This window comes from Ooceraea biroi, chromosome 7 (assembly GCF_003672135.1).
Source record: "Ooceraea biroi isolate clonal line C1 chromosome 7, Obir_v5.4, whole genome shotgun sequence".
NCBI classification, from domain to species: domain Eukaryota; kingdom Metazoa; phylum Arthropoda; class Insecta; order Hymenoptera; family Formicidae; genus Ooceraea; species Ooceraea biroi.
This window is the reverse complement of record NC_039512.1, coordinates 11,701,394-11,722,889: the sequence shown is the minus strand read 5'-3', so window position 1 is coordinate 11,722,889 and position 21,496 is coordinate 11,701,394. Positions and strand designations below refer to the sequence as shown.

Genomic DNA, 21,496 nt, shown 5'->3' with positions numbered 1-21,496 from the left:
TTAATCGCGGTAATTTTAAACTTAAATTGCGTACAACGCGATTCTATTATTATTATATTATTATTTTAATTAAACTTTTCGTCCTAGATCTACACGAAATATGCGACTATAAATTATAGTTCCAAATATATTTAATTTATTAGACCACGCCTGAAATTTATACTCGACGACGCAAAAGTTTCGTCTGTGATACATTTAGCGTATCTTTTATTACAAAACCGCTCGTCAAACAGCACGTGAAATATGCCGTGCGTGTTCGAAAAGCGTGAATTAATCACATAGAATGCAGCTGGCGAAAATTTAATAATTAATCATTCCTCGTCTCACTCGTTCTAGTTGCGCCGCCTTTCTCACCAATCCGATATAGTCGCGACGCAATTCCTCTTTCATACATCCGTCGCTGAAAAAAATGCCGGATTACGTCTGGTTACTCTAACCACGGACTGTGGCCGGTAATGCATATTCCGCAAAAATGTGGAAGTCGATTCCCGCAAAAATAAACGCTCCGCGATTCCATTCGTTCGATACATCAGAGTCATGTGCGCGCACATCGATTGTTTTTTCAAAGACGCGCGCGCTAGGTCGAGATCGCTGGGACAACTGCGACGTACCGTGACGTTACGCCGATTGAAATTTCCCGATTGACATTTTATTAAAACGTCGAATTTCGTTTCCGATGGCGTGCGGTCTGGAACGGCGTGCGAGCGACGAAACGCGGATATCGGTTTTGAAAAATTGTTTTTTGCCCTTGACTTTTCACTCCTCGGTGCGTTCTCCCGCGTTTCATCTTTTTTTCTCTTTTACTCTCTTTCTCTCTCTCTCTGTCTCGCTCTTCTGCTCCCTCGGAAATTTTTTTCCGCTTAACGTGCGACGAGCCGGCAATCCGTGAAGCAATGCATTTTCGCGTCGCGCGGCGGCAGACCCAGCGCGTCCGGCGTCGCGACGTCTAATTTTACGCTGGACAGATTCGCGAACGAATTCATTAACGTCGAAAAATTGCACGTAGACGAGAAACTTTGATAATGCGACGGCACTGCATCGTCGCTAGGATGCATCATGCACGCAGAGATCGGGCAACTAGGCTAATGAGGACGAAATAGAGATCTTGCGCGAGCGAAGCGGAAGGAAGCGATGCCTGCGGGAGAGATGTCCTGCATGAGACATACGGGGACATGTGAACTACGACGTAATGCAAACGAAAGTTTCCGCATCGCAAAGTTGCATCTTTGTGAACATACGGTTTTTGACTTTTTGCTGCGCTCGACATTCTACAAAGCGCTGAGCTTAAAAAGAAGTTTAGATTTCGAGGGGCACAAGAGATTACACAGAAACGAATTACAAATACATTATAAGTAATTATTGCTCGTAACAATAACTCAGCGCGTTAATAACATAAAATCAGCGAAAGCCTGTATGAAGTTATATGCAAAACAAGATCGCTAATTAAGCATTTTAATAAATTCTCTTTCATGTCTGATATATATTATAATATTATGATAAACAAATAAATCCGTAAATAAATTCAACGGATGACATAATATGCATATTATATTATGACAACGTTTTAACATGAATTCACGCTTTAGTACTTTTGACTGTACTCTCTTTTGAAAACAGTGTTCTTCGATAGAATAAATAGAAGCAGAAACGTCAGCACCCTCTTTTGTCCTCGCGATTCCAAGAGAGGAGCGTAACATTGCAAAAGTTCCGAATAATAATAGCTGCAACGTAATAACGATAATGATGGGCGAAAAGACTGCGCATTTATCTGAACTAGACAATCCCAATTATAGTTATCGGAACAATTATTAGACTATTACTCGCAAATATGTACGAATTGGAACGACCGGAGTTCATCAGCGACAATAATGGCGGTCATTAAGCTCCGTGCCTATTTAAATGTCTCAAGCTAATTTCTATTAGTGCCCGCTTTGAAATATGGAACGGTTCTTGTCGGAGCTGAGTCGCGCTCGATTCCTGACCTCGGAATTATTCAGGCGATCTTTAAGGGGTACCGACGATGATTGTCACTAGAACGAGACGGATGTGTCCCTCTGCGAGAGAATCTATTCTTAATGAAGACAAGTTTAATAAATCTCCGGGCGAGATAAGTCGATTCATTTTGCAAATAAACCACCAACTACATTTAGAAGATATATATATATATTCAAGTGGATTAAGAATGTTTCATTTACTTCAATTCATTAATTTTTGCTCAGTTCGTTGGAAATGCAAACTCGTATAACTCATCTTTAAAGGTTTTTGAATCTGAATTTGGATGTTAAATGGAAGCTGACTAAAGATGATCAAACAGTTGAGCATTTTGCGAAAAGGACACTAGAGAGCAACGATGGCTTGGGGGAGTATGAAACTAATTAATGGCACAAATTCCGCTCGAGGTATTTTGAATGTAGAATCTAATTAGGACGCTAAGTTGGTGCAACAAAAAGCCGGAAGCCAGACCAAACGCGCACTTCTTGCGCGAGGCGGGTTCTCTCACAGAGCAGTAGTATATGAATCTTATTCTGTGTAGCTTCAGCTCATTATCACAGGATTCTTAATCTCAATAATTTTCACGATGTCACGATGCATTTTAAAAGGGAGAAAAGATGCCAACTAAGCCACTGAACTTGTATAGCATGTAGGGCAGCAAAAGATAATTAAAAGATTCTTATTCAATAAAAATTTTTATATTTTGTCAGATTTTTAACAAAATTATAAACTACAATTGTTTAATTACATTAGGTTCTTTTAATAGCAGTTAAAGTTACAGAATGATATTTTTAATGGGACTCGGATTTTTATAAACGCCTTTCTCGAAATTTTTATATTACTTGAACAAGTAATATTAACAATTAATGAGTTGAATAGAACTTTTAATTAGTAATTTTATATTGCTAATGATTTTCACTTTGAAATTTTCTCGATATGATATACACTATATCTTATTTTAAAATAAATTAATGTTATCTCGATAAAGCTGCGCTTGGGCTGGAGAAATCGAAGTCCATTTAAACGATATCCCATTTCATTCCTCATCGTTCCTGGCTTCTATAGCGCGTTTGAAAATGGAGGGAGATCGGAAGCGAGTTACAAGTCGCGTGTCCCTCCCTGCCTCCACCCTTTCCAACAGGCATGTTAGGAACTGGTGTAATGGCCCGATGAAAAACGAGGTTGCTGCTCGTTGCCGTCGGACGTGCCGGCGTGTTTTACTACTGGCAAGTGGTTCGCGTCGGAATGCTGTGCCGGCGCGGCGGCCGCGAACGGACGACGACGCGTTTCCCCGGGCGAGTTTCACCAGTAGTACATCACACGGCATGTCAGCCGCAGCGCTCAGTCGCTGTCGTCGCGCTAGTAATGAAACTACCGAGCGCACGGCTTAGGGCGGTGCAGAATGCACGATTCGATCGTTTCAAATACGCAGCTACACTCGCGCGAGCAGCGACCACTGGAGAGATTGTTGGATGAGTTTGCGGTTGATTATGTAATTTCTCGAGTCGCCAAGGGGCTCCGAGAGGCCGGAATCAAGGTTTGCGCCGGTGAACCGGAAGGCGACTGCAAACAGCGCTCGAGCGATTCCCAATGAACACGAATGTGTCCGGGATTTGACGGGGCATCCCATTTAGTTGGGGATTGCTTTTAGAGATTAATTGCGAAAAGTGCACTGGGAAAATACGGTGACCCGAAACGTAAGCGCTATTGCGAAAGAGCATGGACGCTAATTAATGTGGTGCGATTATAAATCCGCTTAATGAGTGAAGCAATTCTCCCTTGACAAAAAGTCGTGAAAGAATTTTCCGGACGGGGCCGATGACGGCACGTCGCGCGTAAAATTGATATAATGATACTCGCATTATAAACAACCTCCGTTGGTCGGATTTTCATTTATTGACGTTTATGCGGTTCATCTTCGTCAATGCGGCACCAGCTTCACCTATAATTCGACGGAGTTAAAAATTGGTTCGCAGTGCGAACTTGTGGCATTCACTTTTTGTGAGAATTATTTACGCAACATCCCTTTTTCCTAAAAAAAGTTTTTGGTTGCCACAGAAATGAAATATTAAATAAATATGACACTATATGGTTGCAAACTATATTTTTACAGAAATCCGAAAATTTGTATAACGCATAGTAATATGAAAAATTTTATTTCATGAATTAAAAATGTTAAGATATTTAAAAAATTTCATACGACATTGAGAAAAATTTTAAATCTATGATAAATAATATAAAACTCAATTCACATAGTATTTATTATTAATTTCGCATACGTAATTTCCGTAAAGCATGACTGGATGAAATAATTTTTAAAGTTTGGATACCCCCTGTGGAATTTTCATGACACAAGCAGCAGCTAAAATCCTGCAAGCGTAAACCCGTACAGTCCTCGTAATAATCGCCCAAAAAACCGCAAGGTTTTACCGCGTCGTAAGCGCGGTACGTAATACGTTACAGCAAACGCTTCCTCCTTTTTTGTGAGATCCTCTAGCCGGGTCATAAAGATGGCAGTTAAAATTGCACGTTGCAAATATTGTCCGGCAGTTTCACATTGTGACCTAAGCGTCGGGTTTTAACTCGCTGCATTACATTACACACACACACATACACTACCCATTACGCTACCTTGCAGTTCTCACACAGTTCGCATACAATATGCTGCAAGTTTTAGCTCTTCGAGCGCCCGAAGACCTCCGAACGCTTTGAATCTTTAAATTCCTCGTTGAGAATATTAATTTCCCGTTACATAATATCTGCAGTGCAATATTTTGTCACGCTAGTCCGCAGCACGACGTTAAATACAGTTACATCTTTTCGCGTATTATTCGCAGTATCGAGTGCATTACGTTAATGGAACAATGTTTTTCTTTGGACGTCTTGATGAACCGCGACTGGGTGGAGGCTGTACACTTCCGGTGCGCGAGATTGGCGCTGGTGTCAGAAGTATCTTGTTAATTATACGGGACTTGTTGGGTAATTAGAAGAACGCGGACAATAGCGATCGATCGTCAGCATGCGCCAGATCTCATCGCGATACGAACAAAGGCGAGCTCCAAGATAAGCAACGTTCCAAACGTTTAAAGTTAGACCGGTCCAAGTATAACAAATATATTATTCTAAAATTGCACATTGCATTATATCTTTAAAGTATTTAAAAGATATTTTATATATATTATTATTAACTAATTCTTTTTTTTTGTATTTGAGAGTCGAGAAAGCAGGATCCGAAAATGTAAGAGCTCCAAGTTCCAGCAATTCGAAAGTTTCTATCATGTTAAGTTTCAGTTCGCATTTCCCGCGGAGAATTCCAAGTGCACGAAGTTCCGGATATTTCCGAGATGAATACGTATGCCGTTGTCGAACGAAGAAACAGAGATCGCTTTTAAGCGCCACAAAGGCTTGATAATTCTGTCATCACATCCTTTTTTTTCACGAGTCGAACAGCAGCGCGTAGACGGCTTTTTCGTTTCGTGCCACGTGTTGCGCGCATATTGTGCACGCAGCACGCACGGACGCTCGCTTATGCTCACGTGAGAATTTTCGCGAGTTTCGCGCGTTGCATGATGGAAATGCCGTGTGAATAACGTCCGCCATCGCGAATTCATAAGCCTCTCGGGCGACTGTCAACTATATCCTAAATCCTCGCTCGTCCTGGAGCATGGTTCCGCTTCTAACGCGCCCGAAATTCATATCGTTGGTATTTCACGCAAAACACGCGCCGGTTTTCACTTTTACCTTTCGCGAGGATGATGCATCGCGCACAAACATAAAATAAACTCGCGTGCACATTCGTCGTGGATCCGCTAATCTCTGACACTTCGCCGCGTGCTAAAAGCTTTCAATCCTGATGTGTTCGCTGCTCGCGATGCATTCAAGAAATGCTAGAGGCTCTCTCCGTTACTCCAAATTTTTTAAAGCTCCATTTCCGGAATTTCTGTCCTTTTTCTCTCTCCTTTGTGTTTGAAACTTCAGTATCAATAGTTCGAAACTTCTATCTTCTTCTCCGGGACTCCCAGGTTTTTTCGTGGACCGAAAATTTTTGAGATACTTGAGCCGGTTTACGTCGAGCAGATTTCTCTCCGTGGGTTTAACACGTCGATTTCGCGAGACCCTAAAGCACCGAATATCCTCGACTCCCCTGAGTCCTGTGAACAAGATCTAAGCAGTCACCTGCGGCGATGCCAAGAAAACGAGCGCTTTTTACAAACGAGAAAATTTTACCTTCTCTATTTTCCCTATTTCATCCTTTTTCCTCTTTTCCCTTTTTCCCTTTTCAAAGAAAAAGGTGGGAAGCGTTGGGACAAGGTCCTTTCTTCTCGTGCTTCGATGGTCCACTTTTTGTAGACGCTTATCCTGATCCAGGTTTGAGATCGCAACACTTTTTTGCGCGTGACTGAAAGAAGATGGTGGCAAGAATGGAAACTGCAGGTTTATGGAACGGCGATCCGAGTTCCGCTGTATACAAATGCACGGACTCATCCTTATCCTCTAACCGTATGCTTCTCGCCTTCTCCTGTTATCGTGTACACGTACATAAGCTTGCAAAAAATCGTACTCTTAAAAATTTATTTTCATATTTTTCTCCCCTTGCGTTGTCCGTATATTTTTCGCTAAAAAATAAAGCTTATAAATAATAAAATGAGCTATTGAAGAGAAAATCTTTTCCGCGTAGCTTCGTCAGATAGAATTTTTGATCAACTTATAGCCGATGTTTCCTTGGCGAAAGGTCGATTGGCCGTCTATGAACTTTCTCATCAATTTTATTATATTTATTATTATAAAATAATTTCGCGTAGTGAGATGTAAATTTTTACGGTCGGCGCTTGAGACGCTTGTGATAAATATGATGTACATGTCGTACGACAATTTGCATATTTGGAGCTTTGGCCTCTCGCAGAAGCGGACTTTTCGAACGAGACATAGATATAACTGGGTGACGTTCTATTGACAATATGAATTAATCGCGCGCGCCCGTTAATGCATCGCTGGGTACGTATATCCGGCTGGCAGACACGATCCGCGCGGATTCGTATAATCAACGCGCTCACAAACGGAGCATCGGCGCACCTGCGCGCGATCTATTCGTGATCTATCGTGCGCCTTATGTAAATCACCATAATAGACACCATTAATTCCTCGTGTGACGTACTGTTTTGCGCCGCATGTGTCTCGCGGCCGCGCGGAATCCACGCGGGATCCGGTTACGGGCGCACTCTTGAACGGCGTGGTATTGTACCTCATGAATTATTGATACCAATATCTCGATATCGAGTCCTCGGGAGATACACCAAAACACCGAGCCACGCTGCATATCGATATTTCAACCCCCGTGTAGGAATTAAAAAACGATTCGGCCTCTGCGAGAAATTGGCGTATTCCATCTTCAGAGCTTCTATTTATAATTGACGGAGCTCCGGTTCCTCTTCCCGAAGCGACCTGCGATTTCTGGTATAATTCGAGAACGAGCTTGAAATAACGATGAAACCGAGAAGAATATAAACAAATTTGCTTGATTCATTTCAAGTCGATTACGCGACGCGAGCAATCAAGATGCTGACGACATTAGGAATTTTGATGCTCGAATATCACATGCGTTACATCGATTTCAACCGTCATGTGGAAATTAAAAAATGATACAGCGGGCCACGGCAGCAATATAAATCGCCCTGACATTTATGCGGAATGCGTAACAAGCTTCTACTGAAAAATTCATGAGCGACCGCCGTGATCGAGTCGCTCGTCGATCTGCGGGATGCGCGTATTCGCTCGTTGAATTCGACGGGGTTTATCGTAGTCTGTGCCGATTACGAAAGCATATTACTTTAATCTCGAGCGATCGCGCGGATTGTCATGTATTACTGTTCTCGCCGCCTCTACGTTAACGCAAAAATTTTAAATAAATATATCTGACAAGGAGTGCAAACAAATGCTGTATTCTTATCTCGATTAACATTGTGTGCAAACTTTATTTAGAAGAGAGAAAGAGAGAGCATTTGGAATTTTTTTATTTTTCAAAGATATTAACGCGCAAGATGGAATTCATTGCGAGCAAAAGAAAGAAAAGAGTCAATGAAATCTTTTTTTACGCGGGAGGATCAATTGAATTAAAGAAGGGTGGAAGAAGGAGCGTGAATCTAGGACAACCCCTTTGCACCCGGTTGTTACACATAAGGAATACGCAAGCCGAATGCGTTAGACGGAGCGGTATGTTTTCCCTTGTCCAATTTACGAGCGTAATCTTCTCCTTCGTGTTGCAGGGATGCGCGTCACGCAGCTTTGAAATATTTGCTCGCTACATTTCTCGCGCGGGGCACCGCTCGTAAATCATAATCGGCGCGTAACGCTTGGAGTTACATCACGAGTTACGATATGAACGGTCTTCGCTGCGAATGGGATTCCGCCAAATAGAAAGGAATATGTATCAAGATGTACGTTCGTCTTCGGAGGCAAGTCTCCGCCCTATCTCGGGGTGGGTTTTTCGAGGGGACAGTTGGGAGACCAGTTGGCCCAGTTCGGCGCTCGAAACGAGCTGCAGTTTCTACGCTAGAGAAGCTCTCTTTCTCTCGCGTATCCGTGCATATCTCGTTGCGGGCATTATTACGACCGGCGTAAATCCCGTCAAGGATCTCCGCCGCTAATTTCTGGCGAGAGCGACGCGGGTTATAAAGCCCGTGTATATCAGTTACGGAACGCGCAGCCTGGGGGTAAAGGAGAGTTATTAGGCAAGGGTTATTGACAGTTTCAGTGCCTGGACACTATCGACGCTTTTATCGGAATTTTATGGACTTCCACGGCAACTGGTGCTCTCGTGTACATCAGATGCAGCCCTGCGCCCTATGCACCCCTTCGCGGCAAACCGATGCTCCGACAGCGACGAACGCGCGCGCGATTAAAGGATTAAGCCGAACATACGCGAGCTCGCGAGCTCGCAAGATTCCATTACGCCATGTTATTTGTTATCCTCTTGGTTAATGCTTCCTATCCAATATTGTTGCATTGCCTGAAAATACAAATATTTGTTGCCCTTGCACCGGAAAGTGTTATTAATCAATTCTGCATTATTCATCCCCTTTTAATCCTCGTTTTTCTATTTACTGAGTCATTTAAAACAACAAACGATGTTGAACGAGAGCGCAATCTTAACTCAAATCATGTTCGCGATTGGAAATACTGAGATTGAAGGGTTAATCAACCGCTGAATCGCATCTACCTCGCATTCGAGCCGTTTTCATTCGCGTCACGCGTTCGTGAATCGCAGGAGTCACGGCTCGCGTATAAACGAGCTGTCGTGATACGCGCACTTGTTTATATCGCTACAGCGACAAGTAGTTTTATAGTGCAGCAGTGCGGTGCAGTGAGTTATCGTCAAACTGAGCTCTTTTTCACTGTCAATCGTTTCAGTACGACGCGACGTTTCGTTTCGGTGATTAACGTCAATCATGTTAGCTATCCAAGAATCAAGGATCTGGAAATCAAAGATGATAACTTTCTCAAACATGGAGATCTTCCAAGGAAAAAGAATTTAAGAATTTAAAACAAGTACTCAAAAGAGAAATTGAAAACTCAGTTATCGAAAATATAAAAGTTCAGAATTTAATCCATGTACAAACATCCAATATAAAAGTTGCGATCCCGAATAAGAATCTGGCAATTTTCGAGGAAACTATAAAATTGCAAATTTGAAATGTATGCATTAAAAAAGTATATTTAATAATTTGCGGATTTTTGAAACGATCGATGGAAAAGTTTCTTGAGGATCATGCACGAACATGGAAGTAGCATTGATCCTTCCGTTATAATCTAATTTCGACATCCCTGCCGGGTTCTTATCGCGTCGTCGAAGACGACCCTAAATGCCCGAACTTTCCATCGGCGTGATTTAGGTCGCGGAACCAACGGCTTGGATTTACTTCCGCCCATTCCACTTCTTCCGTTTCGCTTTCCCGCCTATCGCGCGCAATAAAAAAAGTGTGTCGACCACAGCCGCCATTTGTTTCCGAGTATCACATCCCGCGCGTTTCGAAGACGAGAATTCATCGAGATTTCTCAAGGCAGCCGTTTTCAAGTCCAATATTTTTGCCACAGATGTATTTATCGCTAAAACTTGAGAAGTTACCACTTTATTAAACATTAAAAAGTTGGAAAATTTCGACGCAGGACATATTTGATGTTGGAAATTAAAAAGTTAATGCATAAGGCCAAGAGAATTTAGGAGGAGCGTGAAAAGTGCCGTAATCTCACTTCAAATTTTACTTTGAAAGGCAAAATTATGTTTGCCTTCGATAATTCAAAAGATACATGAGAGGGACAATCTGTCATGATATTAATGAAAAATCGTGAGAGTGAGCAAGATCAATTTTTATCCGTTAATTAACGTGGAGAGGCAATAGCGACAACAAAACAAAAGCCTTAGTTAGCACCTGTCTGTTTGTCAATTTTCAAAAATGCGGCCGAAATGTTAGTTCCATAGCTGGTTTTGTCAGGGGTAGCTTTCGGCGAAACAAATGGCAAATTATTAGATGTTAGCCCGCGATAGTAACTCTGTCGGTTCCGTTTATTCCTCGTTTCCCTATCGTGGCCACCCTCGTCGTGTCCTCTATTATATCTATCAACCTCTGCATCAGCACGACTACGTTGCGCTCCCTTTTTATTGCCGGCTATTCAGAAGTCCAGAAAACTCTTGCCGGATTCCCGCTCCAGCGAATTTGCATCCAAGATTTCTTCAAGACTTCTTTGCCTCCCGCTATTGCTTTCGTTTCTCGGAGTCGACAATCGAGTCTCGCGGAGAGAACGAGACGTCGATTTCATCCCGCCACCCCTCCCGCCGCCCCGGATGTCTCAATCGTTTCGTACTTTACTCCATTCATCCGTTCGATACGTTCAACACCTGCTGTCTGCTAAAAAACCTACTTTCCTCCCTCCTTTTTTTCGAACCTCGATTCGCTTGATTTATTTCGCATTTGGTATCTGTGGCAGAATCGTTTCGGATCCTCGTTAATCGATAGTACCGCGAGTCAGGTATGTGCACGCTCCGCGGGCTTCCGATGGAGTTAACGTTCCGGGCTAATCCGGAGATGAAAGGGCCGAGGGTTAATGCGCAAGTAATACGAAACGCGCACATCGCTGGTCGACTAATGGCGCGTCGTCCAGCCGTAATGGACAAACGAAGCGCGATGGCCCGCCGAAAGCGACTGGAACCAAGGAGAACGACGAAGATTCACGGCACGACTTGTGGAATCCAACGTGGACGAGGATCGTCGTAAAGAAAGACGAACCCTCGAATCGAGGGCAGGACAAAAATTCCCGCGAATAAGTCGCAGTTACAGCGAGACGCAGAAAAGAATGTCGATGAAACAACCCCGGAGGGATTCGGAAGGACGTGAGGGATGAACTCGGTCCGTTCCGGGACCGAGGCTCAGCAGAATGCAAGATCGCAGCTGCGCCAGTCGACCGGATGAGGGGTCGATGGGTTTAATCCTATGCGCTTCCGGGGGTCGAACGAGCGATCCTGGAGAGCGACCGACGGGGCCGTCGCGCTAACAGGATGACGATCCCGGGACGGCCCGTCTGTCTATTGATTTATGTAATTTGCGCGAATTATCCGGAACGTTCAATCGAACGTGATCGATGTGCGACTGCGTTGGCGCGACTGTTGGCGGCTCATAATTGCGGCTAATTATTTACATGAGGCACACTGATTGCGCACATTCAGCACTGACACCTGTCCGAGAATCCCGGCGAGCTGCTGCCTCGTGGACTGCTTACCTCTCTTTCTCTCTCTATCTCTCTACTGCGCTCTCACTCTCTCACTCTCTCTCTTTCGCGCCGATGATATTAATTTATTCACTGAAATCCCGGGGCTATTGTTCCCTATCGCGCCGATGACAGCATTTCGCTGACCAAAGTTCTGTTTGAGCGTCGCTACGTTATCGATTTCCCCGTACGTTGTTCGTCTGAAAGTCGAGCTCCTGGCGGTAATGAGCTTTCCATCAAGGGTGAGGGTGAGAAATTAGTTCTCACGGGTTTTCGTGAGCTCCGTTTCTTTTCTCCCTTTTCGGCACGATTACAGAACGTCGAAGTTGAAAGGATAGTTGAACAATAAAATCGCGTTACGTCATCATCGCGAGTTGCTCATAATCGGAATTTTGCCGGGGCGAATTCCGCTCGAGCTGACTGCAGAATCGACTCTAATGGTCCATTTGCAGCCGTCGCGAACTTGTCAGAAGAAGAATCTTAAATGCCTCGGTACTTTAACTGCCGCAGTAATCAACATGTAATAATCGCAATCAAACAATAATCGAGTTATATAAGTTACGTCTGCATTTCCCTAGGAATCATGATATTTAAATATCAAGGGTCTCGCTGCTGATTTAATACTTTTGGTGGTGAATGAATTATGAGTGCACATGCATGAGTACATGCAAATTAAACATGAAATGAAATCACTTTTAAGCAAAACACGCAGGCGTCATCCATTACGTAACAATTAAAATGTTAATAACCTTCTTCAAATATGTTTTTAATACTGCTGTTATAAAAAAGACAAAATTCAGAGAAATAAAGAACTAAATAATAGACGAATTTGTCGATCCAAGCAAAGAGAAATATAAATGCAATAAAGGACGAGTGACACGATTTTGTTCGCGACGTATTAATTTTCCAAATAGTACTTTTCAGTCGGAATAAATTAGAATAATTCTACGTCACTCATCGCGTCAGTAACTGACATATTTGGCGACACGTAATTGTTCTTCTTTTATCTGAGATTAAACAAAAAGACGAATTAGCACTCGAATATAGCTAAGATTCCAAGACCCTATTAAGATAGCTGAAAACTACCGGGCAAGAAAGTTCAAGTGCCAGTAGCACTCGCTGATTTCACTTTCAAACGAATGCAAAATTCCGGCACAGGCGAATAACTGCAACACGCACGCGACACCGCTATTTTTATTTTCGCCGGCCACGTGTTTCATCGGTAGTCACTCGGTCGCGTGCTCGCGCGAGGAAGAAGAAGCAATGCTGACTTTGCTGAAATCAAGTTAAGCACAGTCAAGCACACAAGACGCCACGTGGATGCTTCCTCCGTCTCATATCCGACCATAAGGACGAGATTGACGATGTTCAAGTAACATCCAAGTCACGTTTCCAGCATCACATTACTTCGCGTTCGCGTCGGAAGCACTGAACGCGATCAGCTCGGCGTTATCGGGATGAAACCGCTATTGAGTATCTTCGGTAAGCGTTGCTTAGAAACACACCTCCGAGGCGGATCGCGAGTAATCGACATGTGTTTCGAAGGAGGAAACGAGGAGTCCGCGGTTGGTTATACATCAAGGATGTCAAGGGAAGCGTGGGAGAATGAGGAAGTGAGCGAGAAAGAGAGAGAGTGAGGGGAATAATCCGAATGTACAGTAAATTACGTCCCTACATGAATATTCATCGTATATAGGGAGCTCACGCCAGGTTCATTTCCCAGAAGCTCTCCTTCGGGATAGGAGGGTCCTTTGACTCCCGGTTTCATTAACGGCAGGCTTCTATCCGCCGGAAGGGCGACGTAAGCACGCAAGAACGCGCGCGAGTAAAACTTGGAACACTCATTTTGGCGACTTTCCGCGCGACACGAGACGGACATTCGTAATCGGCCAGAGAGAGGAAAGGGAAACATCAGAATTTACGGCGGAAGTCGCGACTGGCGCGCTACCCCCTAGTTATCTGCCGCTTCTCGCTGTCCGGTGTCCCTCGAGCGGTGTGATACCACCGAAATTAGCCAGTACGCAAATATGTTTACACGCGGCGGAATTGTGCAACCACCCACTCGTACCATCCACCGTTTTTCCCACCCTCTCCCCAAGCCGCGTGCAGTCGACGAAGCGTGTACGAGACGAGGTGGCGAATGGGGAGAGGAGAAGGGGAGGGACAAACGAACGGATAGATGGAGGAAGAACACATAGACACGCACACATATAAACAAATACATACAACATACACAAAACCACCCCGCCGCGCTACTCGCTCTCTACTCGCGGCGTGGCGATCGAGCTGGTGGGGCCAAGAGACGCGGGGTGAGCGACGAGCGCAAGGGTGGCTGCGCCGTGACGAGTGACGCGGACGGGGACGGGACGCGGGGACGTGTGGCCGCGGAAGGGAAAGGCATTAAATGGGGAGCGAGACGCAGTCCTGTCGGGAGCGTCGCAGCGGGCGGACGCTCACCACTGGCGCTTCTCTCGCTCGCCTCGCCTCGCTCGCTCTCTCTCTCTTTCTCTCTCTCTCTCCTCCTTTCTTCTCCTTTCTCTCTCTTTCTCTCTCCTCTCTCTCTGTCTCTCCCGTCCCTCTCTATCTCCCTCTCTCACACTTTCCCGCTCCGTCTGTCTTTCCGACCTACCCGCCCCCACGTCCATCCCTCCCCTGCCCCCTCCCCCCATAACCCAATCAGCATCCTCGGGCCAAGTCCTGGCGGGTGTCTCTTTCGGATCGCCGGAGCGGGCGTCGCTCGCCTGTCACAGGCAGCGTCCATCGTTTCCCCCTCCTCCCACCTGTCCCCCGAGCAACCCTTACCATCATCCTCCTTCCAACCACCCCGTCACCTCCGATTCTCTTCTCAGCCCTCCTGATGAGCGCGGCGCGCGACAACTTTCTCGCGAATCGCGGGATCCACCGTCGAAACGGAGGCTGCGCCTTCGATCGATTTCTCTTCGAGACGACGGCAACGACGACGACAACGACGACGACGACGACGACGACGACGACGACGACGACGACGAGGCTGTCGACAACGACGACGACCAGTAGACGCCGTGATCGATGAGCGCCGTCGGCGGCGGGGTTAAAGGAAAGGCGGCTTTGCCTTCGTTGCCGCGACGGTTGCGGGCAACGATTTCGTCGCGGAATTGACGCGGGTCCGCTTCGAATCGCGCGCGGAGCGTGTTGGCTCGTCGGCGTCCAGGAAGACAGCGACGAGGATTACGAGAATGCCGCCGTCGGCGTTCGCGTCTCGGAGCCGTCGCATCCTCGTCGAGAAACACGAAGAGAAAAACTGATTGTGCATATACACGCGCGTGTACCTAATTAAAAAAAATATATATATATACATCGGGTGTTCGCAGTCTACGACGGCCGATCAAGATCGCCGATCACTGCCTACGTGTGTGTGTAAGAGGTATCCTCCAGTAGATCCCGTGGTTCAGCAAGAGATCGGCGGCGGCGATCTTCGCTGTCGGTGATCCGCGATCTCGTTTTGCGTGAGACGATTGTCCGGAGAACGCGTGAAAAAAAAAACACAGTGATGGATATCTCTGGGGGTTCATTGTGGGGTTGTTGAGGGAAGAAGAATGATCATCACCCAGAGAGTTCCGGTGTTGTTGAAACTGCGGGAGGTTGCGCTCCCGTTACAATGAATCATTTCGTATTGTCGCGAGAACGCACATTGAATAGTGAATGATTATTACCGCCGCGGGAAATGAGAGCAAAAGAATGAATCGGCGTTTTGTCCTCCACTCGTGTCGCTCGTTTTTGGGTTGTTTAAACGACAAACTGTTAACGACAAAGCTAAAAAGGGAACGAATAGAAGCATAGTAAAATGGGAGAATAGTGCTTAGGGTGACGAAGCATGATTAAACAAAATCAAGGTAAAAATAGCACGATCAGATTAGGGATGGGCAATGGAACTTTGTTAAACACGTCAGAACGTAAACAGCCAAAAGAAAATATAAAAATTCATACTGTAATAAAAGACGAGTGATATAATTCAAATAAAAAAGCTTAACATCAGTAAAGAATTTGAATGAAGCAAAATACACAATGGAATCCAATCGAAGTAATCGAATACGCGCATAATATTAAAATAAAAACGATTTGCTTGAAATAACAAAGTTAAATGTGAGAACCGCATTTGACTAGAATCAATTCTATAGTGTTATTTAGTTTTCATTGCTTTATGTGCAGTAACATTTCATAAAATATTAAAATATTATCATATTTTAATAGAGATATAACAAGGAAGTGACGACCAAGAAATAACGATAAAAGTTATTTACATGGCTTTGTTCATTTTCTCGAAAACCAGACTCTCCTGTACGGATCGTGTTCTCTCTTTCTGCAGTTTTCGAAATTTTTTCGATCGCCTCGTTAATCACGGACAAGACACTTCAAGAAGCGGAAAGATACCTTAAGAAGATTCGCCGGATGATCGCTGCACTACTGAAACCACCATGATTAGGCAAGCGAGTGCCTTTTATTCCGCCGGTCGCGAATTCATCCAATCGGGATGACCTTTTTTATTTTCTTGGCGGTTCAAAGAGAAATTCATTTTCTGCTGTGCACAGGGAATGTTTTGAAGTTGCACCAGCATTCACGGAAATTTTTCAAATTTCAATCCAGCCAGGGTTTCTTAATATAAAAATGCTAAAGAAAGAAAGACAAACGAAATATAATTTATTTTTCTCAAAAATTCGTTCTCCGCAAAAAAGGGAGACTATTGTGATTCAGTACAAGTTGATTACTTTTATATAATTGAGAGACAGAGCTGAATGTTTTTTGGAATCAATAATTTTTGCTCGGCGAGAAACTCAATGAAATCGGGTACGAAAGATCATTAGCAAATATCGCGAATACGAGAATAAGTTGAAAATAATTCGTCCGATTGTCCACATCGGAGTAACGCGTAATTACGCGAAAATAAGGGCTAATCTAGCGGAATAATTTTATTCAAATAATGTCCGGGTCACGTTCCCGGGTAATTTTCCGATACGCAGATTAATTTAACAATGATGAAGGAGCAAAAAGGTGGAGAGGGAGGCGACGCGGTCACGTGGCCGGCGGAGGTATTTGCTTGATTAAAAATTCGTCGAACACGATCGCGATGCGTGAATATCCGATTATTACATCGAAAATTGATCGTTTACTCGTTGTAATGAAATTCTTGAGGGGCAACTCGCACCGTGGAGGGTAGAAGTGCATGTGCGAGCAGTTAAAAATGCTTCGGTTTTCGAGACTCCCGCGCAGGTAACGATCAAAAACAGGATAAATCTCGCTTTTTTTTATTGCATATCGGGAGCGAAGCGTATATCTGTGAAATGCGATAGGGATTTTTTTATCTGCTATGGAGGATAAAACGCCAGCGCATTCGCGACGTAAACGCCACCGTCGTTGGATACGTATGAGACTATTGTTCGCGAAATGGAGCGTGACTGCGTTTACAAGTCGTATTTATCGAGATAACGTTCGATTGCGATTTACGTCGGGTTGTTATAAAGCGATTTTTTACGCCCCGAATCGCGGGGCACGATGAATGGACAATTTCCGATCGCCCGGATGTCGGAAGCGTCAGATAATTTAATTAAAACCGATAACATCCGTACCGATAATCGAGTATTCAGCACGCACCTTTCAAACTGCCGAAACTCGCATTATCGCTGCGCGTTCCTCGCGTGCATCTTGGAATTTTCAGGCATTAGAATCCAATCGATCCAATTTTGAGAACCTGAACGTCGAGCATCCCGATCTCTCGATCCCTTCGAAGCTCTGTCAGCATCTTGAATCGACAAGGCTCGCGTGCCAACCCGACGCACATCGCACTCTCGGCAAGGTTTCGTTTCGCGACGAATCCATCGCACTCGAATCGTCGACTGAACAACACAATTCCTTTAGACCTACAACACTACCATTTACTCGGGACGCGACTCGCGAGCAGACTCGCGTACCTCGGCTTCAACTTCCTCGCCGGCACGGGGACAATGCCTCCTCGACACGGGTCCGATCTCGGGAGTTGCTTTCATGGGAAAGGCCGGCCGTGTTAGCCGACGTCGTGATGGAGGAGGAGGAATGCGAGGATGGTAGCAATCGGCCGGCGAGCGGAAGGAAGCGCAGTCGCGAGCAGCCCGTAAGAGGATCATCACGGGGACGCACGATGTTGCTGCGATATCGTCGCAATGTTGCTGCGGCAAGGACGTCGAATCGATACGGTGCTATCGGTCATCGAGTGCTCGCTTGTCGAGGGGCGACGCGCCCCGTCGCGACGGCGAACGGTCCCCGTCATTAATTCATCGGGAAACTCATTGCCCAGACAGTCCCGGGGACGTTTCCCCGTGTATCGAACACGCGTGCGGACGAGTGCGAGGTGTGACAAGCGTTATGCGAGCAGCTCGCATGCGATCGTCGAGCGCACGGATCGCGATCGCCCACGTGTGATCACGCATTACAAACTCGTAAAACCACTCCGGCGCTCACGAAGCCACGAAAACTCCGAGATGAGCGGCTGGACAGAGCCCGCGGGACGATCCCGCGCCGCGACGCGGCGGATCGAGTTCGATCAAGTGCTTCTATTCGGTGATGAACAATCGGAGTTACGCGTGATAAGTGCCAGCGACACTCCGGAAACGGCGGATCTCACTTGAGGGCCAGAGGACAATTATACGTAAATGTCACTAAACAGGTTGGTAAAGTTGCACGAGAGAAAGAGAGAGATGGCACGAATTTTCCTGCGGCAAGCGAGTTTTGCCTGCGCCGTTAGTCGAGGGGAAAACCGATAGACCAATGTGGACCTTTCGTATTTTTTTTAAATATTGGTTTCTGATTGTGGAATCTGCATGTTTCGATTTAGGTACATTGATTTCCTAATTTTTAGACGAGGGAATAATTCTAGACGTAGATTTCGAGATGCTATTAAGGGGTTTATTAATGGAATTTCAATGAGAAAATTCTAACGAAACACAAACCTTATATCTATATAATAATTATTTATTAAATTATATGTACATATAAATATCTGATGAAACTTTAATACAAATGATAAAATTATGTCTTATGAAAATAATCTGAATATCTCAATATAAAATGTATTTACACATTTATACACAATTTTTCAGAGTTTCTTATAAAATTAGATTCTAATTTCATTACCTTTATAAATTATTATGCAAAAACTGCTTACGCTTTTTACTCATAAAATAATTCTTACGTTTACTTATCGCGTTATTGTACCGCAAGGGATAGACAAGCTCGATATCCTCTTAGCACTTTAAAGATTTTCACGAAGGAAAAATCGACCTCTCAAGCTGTCGCAAGAACCTATCATCAGAGGGACAGCCAGGCTTTTTAGAACGGCCGCTTATTACATCGCTAAGCGACATTAAACTCGATTATAACACCTAAATGGATTACAATTTGCGTGTGATGAACGTGATTGTCACGCTCAATTGAGTGGTCGAAAATTTAGCCCTCCCGAAGAGATTATCAGATCGTAACTCAACAGTGCATTAGATCAATTACTGAGGAGTCCATTTGCCCTCCCTTTCTCCGTCCCCTATTTTCCAAGACCCACTACACGTTGTCCTTCGCGCTTTCGTTGAAATTTTCTCCACGTTCCTCGCTCCGTGCGCTTCATATCCGTTAGGGGTGGCTGCGTCTACGTGCGACTCATTGAGCGGTTCGCGAGGGTGTCCCGAAGGACGCGCGTGAAGTTACCGTATGAAACGATACAGGATATAATTAACGGTGGTCTTCCAATGGCGGTCCGCAAATCGTGACCAAAGGGTGAAGGAGAAAGAGAAAAGGAAAGAGAGAGAGAAATTCCGAGGAAACCGAGAGGGCGGTCACGCGTATTTCGACGGAATTGCCATTAATTCACGTTGATCGGGGCGTCGCAGGCAGCGACTGGAATTTTCACCCCGAGCACGTCCGATACCCCTCAACGCCGGAAGTTGCTGTCGGCAAAGGAAGACGATGAGGGGCTGACTTTCATATACCGTACGAATCAGACAATTGGGACACTTTATCATTTCGCTTCGCCGGCTGCATCGGGGATGGATGGCGAGAAGGAGAGCGAGAAGGAGAGCGAAGGGAGGAGAGAAAGAAAAAAAGAGAGAAAGAGGCGGAGAGTAGGTGTGAACGGGGTCGAGGAAACAATATTACATTTATTGACGGAAGGGTCGCGATAGTTGGCTGAAGTTTGCCAGTAAAATTATCCTCGACGTTTCTCCTCCAGGAGAAGTTGCGCGAAGGGCTTCTCTACACGCCTCTGGATTTTCAACGCGAGGAATATCAACGAAAAGTAATGTCATCTCGAGAAAAGTTTCGTGAAACAACCGTGACATCTTTGTGTAGCGTTTCACGTCTGCATTTCAAATTTGGTTTTGACGTAAAAATTGCATGTTTCACATATAATGTTAACGTTTGATATTCGCTTCTGGTCGGGTTTAATGTTATAGTTTGAGCGTAATTATTACAAATGTTTTAAATTAAATTTTAATAGTAAGAAGAATAAGTAGTCGAAAACGTTGCAATTTCTTTTCGACAATGATGATTGAAAAATGTGACAAAATTATAATTTTTTAACATTTTACTTGTGATAACTTTTCTCTAGAAAATAAGTAGTTGTTTTATTTTTTTTAATAATTTTGTTGAAACAAGAAATGGTGGTGAATAATTTTTGTCTAGAACATAGTTACGTTATTTCCTGTTAATATCGCCGACTACGCAACACGAGGAATAGAAATTATTCCAAGAGATCAATAAAATAAATTAATTTTTAATTAATAAATAATTGCCAGGATATAACATGGAAATTACTTTGCGAAAGAGGCCATTTCATGGCACTCGCTGTAATAATCAAGTTGAGCGGAAACAATTAACCGAATAAGGTGGATTAGGAAAATTACTGACATTTTTTCCAGGATCACCAGCGAAAATCCCGCGAAATAATTCCGCGTTGGATAGTCGGTAAACGACACGATTTCGGAATTCTTTTTGCCCGAAGTACATCGCTTTATCATTTCGGCGTGCTTGACCTTGCGATTATCAGAATCCCCGAGTGAGTTTTCCACGTAATCGTGAGATAATGGACACCTCCTCGTCTCCCTCTACCCTCCTTTCAAATCAAATCTTTATCATCCGCGCTTGTTGGACACTTTTTGCTCACCGCCGACATCGAAATTTTCTCGTTGGATGTGCAAAGAAAATTAATACATTGCCGATTAATTGGTCCTCGTTTATCAGGAGCGAGAAAAATTCATAGATATTGGTTTTGTTAGGGGGGCAGGCAAGGATTGCAGAAATCGGCTTTACTACGATGAAAGCATGAGAAAAATTAATGATAATTGCTTTTGCCAGAGGACCGAGATTATAAAAATTGATTTTGTTAAAAATTGGCCTAGAAAAAAGATAGCAAATGCTTCCGTATAAACTGTTAATTATGTTAATAGTGTTGATAAAAACATTATTAATAATAAACGACTTAAATCGCACAGATTTGTGCTATTCTTCTTTAATATTCCGATAACATACTTTTTATCGTTTTCTCCGAGCTTAAGAATAATTGTGTCTTTCCATACTTTTTCAAGATTGCGCAGAAAGTAGATAAAATATGTATATTCGCCAAAGTTTATATCTAGAAATAGAGTAATCTTAAACTACGAATTCTCTCTGCTGCCCCGAGTTCCCGATATTATTAAGGTCAATAGGAAAAGTTTGAGTAAACTGTGATATAAGTTTATGTCAGTCGTGA

The 21,496-nt window shown here is 44.2% G+C and overlaps 1 protein-coding gene across 1 annotated transcript in view; it reads left to right on the top strand.

Moving 5' to 3' along the window:
• Nucleotides 1-4,210: 4,210 nt before the first annotated feature.
• Nucleotides 4,211-21,496, top strand: part of LOC105279927 (small conductance calcium-activated potassium channel protein) — a 77,389-nt gene continuing 60,103 nt past the window's right edge. Inside the window, exons 1-2 of the mRNA XM_011340055.3 lie at nucleotides 4,211-15,154; nucleotides 17,644-18,427. The gene's annotated coding sequence lies outside the window, so the exon portion shown is untranslated. The remainder of the gene's footprint in view (nucleotides 15,155-17,643; nucleotides 18,428-21,496) is intronic.